Here is an 8,481-nt window from a genome sequence, read left to right on the forward strand (position 1 = left end):
TTTGTCACATTAACTGAAAATGTGAGAAATTAGTACCATAATAATCCATAACAATGATGTTCAATTGTACATTCCACCTTATAATAACAATGGGAACATAGACAACAGTGATAGCAGGAGAAACAAAGGTTTCCGCGGAACCAGTATTAATTTTCTGTGGTCCACTGTTTAAAAGTGATACTTAGATATTTTGTGTCAAGCTTAACAACGCATTTTCATAGTGTCCTTTGAATAAGTGACAATTATATGTGTTAGGTTTTAAAAATGTATACGTTCTTTACTTTATTATAGATGAATATATGTTATACACAAATTTATAGTTTACAAATATGTTTAAGTGCTTTATAATAAGGTCGACAAAACATTTTATAATATATATAAAATATTCACACATATCGCAATTATCATTCTTACGTAACTCTTGAGTTATTTGATACATTTTCATATATAAGCCATGTAGATGTCTTGCTCTCGATTTAACCTCGGAAATAATCTTTATATTAAATAATTGCTGTACGTTTCACTCCAACGGTCACCGACCAGGATGATGGTCGAAAGGGTAAATACTCCTAAAACTTTATTCACATCATCACACGATGACCGTCGCCTTGTCCAATGCCACAAGGAGCACATGTCAATTGTTCGAAACATTGCTAATAAATGCAACTCAATATTGTATTGAGCTAAGAATGTAGTGATCGTAATGTATTGATGATTCTTAATTTAGTTTTTTCTACGGAACATTTAGGAGAAATAGCATGAACGTGGTTGTTTATAAATAATATAGAATTAATAAGAAATTATCGAGTTGTGGGGTAGGTATATTGTACCTTGGTTTGATGATCATCTAAAGCAACCGTTGACACTTTGGTCCATTGTTAATCTAACCATTATAAAAAGATGTAAACTTGTGTGAAATCTTTATATTAAGTCACTGTTGTGTAATTAAGTATAAGGTCAACAAAAACACGAAAACAAGCAGACTTTATGTATAAACCCAACGTTATAATAAAACTGAACATATAATTATTGACTTGATGTAGGTAACTTATATGCTGCTAGCTTAACCTTAAATCATATATCATGCACCTGACACATTTATTTCAAGCATGTTGCAATAAGTTATTGTATATTTTCTAAACTTTCTTATATGTGAGGGTTGTTCGGAAAGAGAATGCGGATAAGGCTGAGGGATAAGGTCACATTAATGTTTCTTTATTATATCAATGCGTGTCAATGAAATTTTAAATATTTACAAGAGACAATTCTAGACACAACGTGTACATTGTTATGAGTTATAATAAAAGTAATAAGGGTTTCAATCCGTTTTATAGTCCAAACGTCTCCTTGTATATCCTGAAGCAAAGGGTACTAAACCATTGATTTACTACTAAATGTTAGAGATCAAACATATCAAATTAAATGTTTTATACTTATTTTAAAACTGTCAGCCGTCATTCTTCTAAATAAAAACTAAATGACACCTTCATTGTAATACATGATGAAATTGCCTTTTGGATTAGGACCCCTTTCATGTCAGAATTGAAAACTTTTGATTCGCTGTTTTCTTCAAAGTTATTTGATTTCTAGAATTCCGAAGTTCGTCATATTTAGTGAGATTGTTCTTTTACTCACAAAACAGCATAAATCAACAACAAAATTAAAACACTTTCGCTCGTAAAGATGTTTTCCGATTCTACATTTTATTTCGATTGATTCATATATAATCCCCCTGTATATATGTCCGGTAACTAGCCTAACAATTTTAAACGCAACTAAGAATACATACAACAAGATACATGTGCAACTACAAAAGTGATCCTGTATATATTGGTGGAGGATAGCATTATTCAAAATATAGTGTACATATATTCCTCATTTATGGTGGTGGGTTTTGTTCTACATGCCTTAACGGTGTGCTTGTCCTACAAAGGATGTGAAGATTTGGAAGAAGAAGAAGATTCAAATTGAACTGTATTTATCACCTTCAAGTGTATAAACAATATTAGATCAATGTCAGAAAAATATCAACTTTTTTGTATGAGGCTTAGAAACTGGGGAAGGGTGAGGTTCTACCGAGCCCTTCCCAAGTTTAGCGCTGAGTACAAAAAAGTTGATATTTTTCTGACATTGACCTAATATTGTTTATATACTGCAACTTAAATAAATAAATTGATAGCTATTTAAATTGTAACACAGATTTCAAACTTATTTTCATCCCTTAATGAACTCCTGACGGTGGAAAAAGTGTTCCATGATGAAATTGACATTATACAAAATATAGCTGTGTTACTGTATTTAGGAAATAAACAAAACTAGTTGCAGTATAAATACCGGTAGACTCAATTCCAGTTCCGTCAAAAATCATAACTGATCGCATTGACTGTCTCTCTTTTATCTTTCGACCCTCTTTTAGCTCTAGATCCATTTCGATCAATTTGTCAAATATCGACATTGATGTCACTACTTCGGCACAAAAACACTGTTTCATTTGTTACTGAAATAGACATTGAGAATGACAGAATCATCGGCATCAAAGACTAAGTTAACTTACCTAATGTACAATCTTTTACTATTCCATCAATTTATTTACCTGCTACAACATAGCCTCATCAATTGTACCAGTATAACTTTTTTTCTTTTGCATGAAATTTGTTCTGTATATAAAGATGTTGGATCTGTCATACTAATGGGCGACTTCAATACAAAGATTCAAGGTCCGCGTTACAAATCTAATCCTGAGGAAAGAAGAAGGCTTATGTGTTCCTTAATACTAGAGTAAGAATTGTTTTCGATAACAAATTGTAATTCGTTGCAGCGAATTATATAAAATTCTAGATAAAGATTTTTATTCGTGATTACGATAAAAAAAAAATCATAGTCCTAAATAGGCTTCGTACTGTAAGCCAAATCGGTCGTGTTAATTGTATAGACGAATCTCTTTTAAGACACGCCGTTTTTGTGTCATTGTGTTGATGTTTTTTTCGATATACCTCACTTTCTTTCAATCGGATTTTATTTCAAAGGAAGTGTAATAAATTTGCCAATGAGACAACTATCAATAAAAGTAAAAGAATGTCAACAATTACAGATGACCGTACAGATTTCAATAATGAACAAAATGACTACGCTATAGTACGCCATAAAAGGCATTTTTACAAAATGTTAAACACTTAATGAAATAGAAAAAGGAACGGTCTGATTTATGCTTCAACAAAAAAACGAAAACGATTATGACTGAAACTAACATACGACAATAACCACTGGAATTATCATGGTTTGGATGCAGCACACACAGAATGTAGAAAACTAAACATGTTCCGAATCTTCATAACCATATATACATAGTATCTCGCGTTAGTAACTGCTTGATAGGGTTATTATTGTATCACCAACAAATACTTCAACGGCACTTATACAAGAGCAGATCTTAAACGGTCGAAGGTACGCTTATGCTCTTTTGAAATTTAAACAAGCGATTAAAAATTGAATCTTCCTCCACTGAATTGCATATAAAAATAACACGAGTTTCAAGCAATGTCATCTTGCAAGAAAAGTCGAATCATTAACACCAATGTTGTCAGTAACAAAAACTGGGCTTAGAAAAATTGTATAACTCTATTTTGGGATAGCGTATATAAGTATGCGATTTCTACATACCATGCATCCTTTATTTAAACTCTTTTGTATTTTGTGATCTGAGATTCTTTTCATGCTATACTCGTATCTTGTCTATGAGATTTAATGGCTTGGTTAATTTCTTTTTACATTTCATTTCAGAAAAGAAGGTCTTGATTTGAACCTTGATTAACTGGAAGTAATGGTTTACCTCTTGTTTGCGTACATTTGATTATAAAAATATCTATTAGAAAAGAAATAATAAAAAAATATAAAGTTTTAATGAACGTGCGATGTTATAGTCTGTAGTACCGTTTACCTGTGACTCCTATATCATGTATATATTTTTCATATGCAGTTCCCTTTTCATCTGCATAAATTGATAACCAATATTATAAATAAAAATTTAATCAAAGAAATTTAATGTAAGAAATACGTTCTACCTGTTAAATGATCATTCTATTATTTAAACAATGAGGTGTATTGGCATACCCAAGATGGTTGGATGAAAGGACCCGCCCCCTAATAATAATTTTCTAAGCCCTACCCTTGATCCATCTCGCGATGAAGCCACCATAGAGCAGCAAAATATCACGACTGAATCATTCTTGTTATCTCAAGGTTTTATATGTTTTTTGAATAAGATTAGCCATTTCAATTTATATTTCATACTGTCTTTCTATGTTGTGGTGTTGCACTGTTGTTCCAAGGCCCGCTGCATTTGGTTGCACTTGTCTTGGGTCGGGAGACTGGTGTTCGGTGGTTGCCGTTTGTAAATGTGGTTCGTAGGTGTTTCTCGTTTCTCTTTTTGTTTATAAATTAAACCGTTAGTTTTGTCGTTTGAATGGTTTTATACTAGTCATTTTTGGTGCCCTTTGTGGCTTGCTGTTCGGTGTGAGCCGGGACTCCATGTTGGGGACCGTGCTTTGACCTATAGTGGTTTGCTTTTGCAGATTATGAGTTTGATGGGGAGTTGCACATTGGCACTCATGCCATATCTTCTTATATCAATTAATTTTTTTATCTTATTTTTTGAGTGTCTGGCCCCCACTTTATATTTTCAATTACCACTTTAGACACTAGTGTTTAGTATTGTACCCGTCAATTAGCGTGATGTGGTATTATGTTGTAGCGTGGCACGCAGATGTTTATCTAGATACTTAGAACATTATATGTTTTGCTTGCCTACAGATGTTATACTTTTTTTTTTAATATAACCAGACTGATAGTACAAATTTCCCTTATTCCCTTATTCGTTTCGAAGTGCAGTGGTTATCAGACAAAACTGTATTTTTTTCGTTTTAAAAGTTTTATCTAGACTTTTATAAATTGATCGAATACATCAATTGCAACTTTTGAGACCCAAAAATAGCGCTTTAGACTTAATCATGGGAAATCTGGGTGTATAATAGCAGTAACTGTTATCTTTGTACTTAGTATACTCATCAAGTTCTGTAGTTATACAGACTAAACCTACAACATTTGTGGTTATACATAGTTTTGATCGGTATAATATTTGCTAGCAAGCCTTTTGTATGTTAACAGTGGGGTGCAACACAAGCAAACGTCAACAAACATGGAAACAGACCAGTGGATAACAACTGTCATATTCCTGACTTTGGACAGGACATTTTATGAAAAATAGTGGGTTGAACCTGGTTTTATGGCTAGCCAAACCTCCCACTTATTTGGCAATGTTAATAAAAAAATATCGCTAAAATGACAATACTACGTGACAGGATTCACAATTATTTTCAAAATAGAAGTCCGAATAACTATCATGATTATGACGGTCTTGAAAGGCTATTTTAAACCAGGTTTAATCCATCATTTTCTATTTATGAAATGCCTGTACGAAGTCAGGAATATGACAATTGTTATCCATTCGTTTAATGTGTTTGAGCTTTGATTTTTCTATTTGACGAGTTTTTCCTTTTTTACTTTTCCTCGTAGAAACGTCATTATTATTTGGAATAACACAATACTTAATCCTTAAAAAATGGAAATCAAATCGACTTCACTGACAAATACGACAGATCTGAAATGACCGGTTCTGAAATGTACATAAAATAGAGAATTCAAACCACAAACGATAAGAAATAAAATATTAAAACACAGTATGATTATAACGAAACCAAGGTTTCAACTCCATCAGTTTTTTTTAATTCTTAGATTTATGGGGTCTTATTGTGTAAATTATGCATGCAATATCATAATGATTATATAGAAGTTTGTAGGAGACAGTTTTACAATCACAATTTTTTAAATGAAATTTCCCTTCTTTTTTTTCTAACATAATTTCCTAATCTATACAATATTTCTTGGAAATCCAACATGAGTTTCCCAGTATATACCTATAAAATTCAAATATTGAATAGCCATATGAAAACTATCCAAAGAAACAACATAAAGTAAAGGTGCGGAAAAAGAGGAAGAAATTCTGTTAAAAAAAGTCATATTGGCTAAAAAGACAACATGGCATGGAAGACACTTCTACAATTATCAGTTCTAATTGGATTTTTCACAAAAGGTATGATTTTTAAATATTATATCTATAAATGATAAATATGTTTATCAAACTGTAGAATGTTGAATTTCATACAACGTCTTATAGAAGATTGTAATATTTACACATTTATTAGTCAATACCCAGACATTAAAAAGCTGACTTTCTGACACTAGCAGTATGAAATAACAGTCTCCACTGAATAAAATATAAACGTTAAAGAAAAGTTATAATTCCTTCACTTAACAAGAAACAAGGGTGTTTAAATATATATATTATGTTACTTTTTAATATAACATTTTGTATAAGGAAATTGAATATACATTGTTACAGTAATAAACTTTAAATGATAATATTCGATGTACTATCTGCAATTTCATGAACAAGAAAATGAAGCAATTATCACGAAAGACATATGATTTTCACGACAACACAAACAAATTATTAAAATATATTCTGTCGGGAGCTGGAGAGTGCATGACCGGAAGATGGTAGACAGATATAAAAAGCTAATATTTCAAATTTAATTATGAGAACACCGAACACCAGCTGAACAATCTTCGGAGGCAATCCACTTTCAATCATATTCGCCAAGTTCGGTATCTACTGAAATAATCTCAAACCAAGTTTTCCATCTTCAGAATCAGTCTTTACAGTATTTATTTTCGCCATTTTATCCATCTTTTAAAACATTATGGAACAATACCCCTGTTCGCCAGTGGTATTAGAAAACTGGGACACTGTAACGATCAGCCATGATGGTCACCAAAGAACTGCTTTGTAACCTGAGTCAGTAGTTTTTGAGGTTAGACAGCATCTATGTAAAAAAATAGTTAAAAGGGTGTTATAAGTCCTTCTTGTGTCCAACTTATTAAAATATAACATCTCACGTAGGCATCACTTGTTTCATAGTCTTGTGCCTAAAGGTTATATTGGCTAGAGGTATAAGAGGGGGAGGGTTGAGATCTCACAAAATATGTTTAAGCCCGCTGCATTTTTGCGCCTGTCCCAAGTCAGGAGCATCTGGCCTTTTTTAGTCTTGTTATTTAAAAAAAAATCTTTTATATGCTTTGTAGTTTAGTATGACGTCTTTTTACTCTGAACTAGTGCACATTTGTAATTAGGAGTCAGCTGAAGCCCAACTATGGGTGTGGGATTTTCACGCTGCATGCACTGAAGATCCATTGGTGGACTTCGGTTGTTACCTGCTCTTCGGTCGGTTTGATGTCTCTTTGAATGCAGATTCAATTCTCAATTTTATATGTACATAACAACAGAGTAAAAAGGCAATGTAGCAATATGTAGCAACACGATAGCAACCTAAAAGCTAAAGGTACCGCTTTCTCCACCCGAAAACAAAATATATCTTAAGGTCACCATGCAAAAATGAAAGTGACAACCATTGACCAAAAATATCAATCTGTTTGTCGAATATAAGTGCTTCTCCTTCAGTTCTTTTAGAATGTGCTTTAATGTTAGTACCTTATCGATATTAAAAGAGGAGGAGTGCGCGGAAAACTACGGCATAAGGTGGTATTCAGTTACTATAGTCTTATAAAGAACTCTCAGACTGTATGTTGCTGTCTTTAAATATCTTTTTGTAAAATTTGTCGTATAATTGCTATCGTTTTGTTGTTTATCCTGCACACCCTTCCACTCAATCAAACAATTGTGTCGTGGTTACTTCTGCACTTTTAAAATGTCATCCATCTGTTACATTATTTCATAGTGAACACTGAGACTCGAGTTCATAGACTTGAATCAGGTTCGAAAAATGCAAGCTATTTCTAGTTTTTCTTAGATAACTTCATTTTATTAGATTCTTTGCAAATAGCTCTTACACAAATCTCGTATTTAGCTGCATTGAATGGTGTCGATGGGTTCTTAACTTTAAGTTTTATTTAATTTTTGTTATCAAAACATGGATTTTCAGTTTTCAGTTTCTGTTTATTTTTGAGGGTGGATTTACGATGATACAAACTAATTTGAAACAGTTTATGTTTAAACATATATTGTTTTAATTTATGATTGCAATGATTCTTGTTTTTGCACGTTCTGCTTTCACAATCACTTTCAGCATACGGAAGCATGTACTTAAAGATGCACTATTAGTTGTCAAACTTAAAAAAGTATGCATAGTAATTTGAAACCCTTCCACCCAAAAAAATATGAACTTTCGCATTTGTAAGTGTCGTAAATAAATTATCAGTTTCTCGAATATCTTTTAAAATTTATGTTAACTAAAGAGTTTAATGAGAATACTACATGTAGATTAAATACGTGTATTTGACAATAATAAAGAGAAGACTGAGTCAACTTTTGAGTAGGTGGTACACCTTTGTGAAAAATAAAGTTTA

The sequence above is a fragment of the Mytilus edulis genome, chromosome 13 (genome assembly GCF_963676685.1).
Source record: "Mytilus edulis chromosome 13, xbMytEdul2.2, whole genome shotgun sequence".
NCBI classification, from domain to species: domain Eukaryota; kingdom Metazoa; phylum Mollusca; class Bivalvia; order Mytilida; family Mytilidae; genus Mytilus; species Mytilus edulis.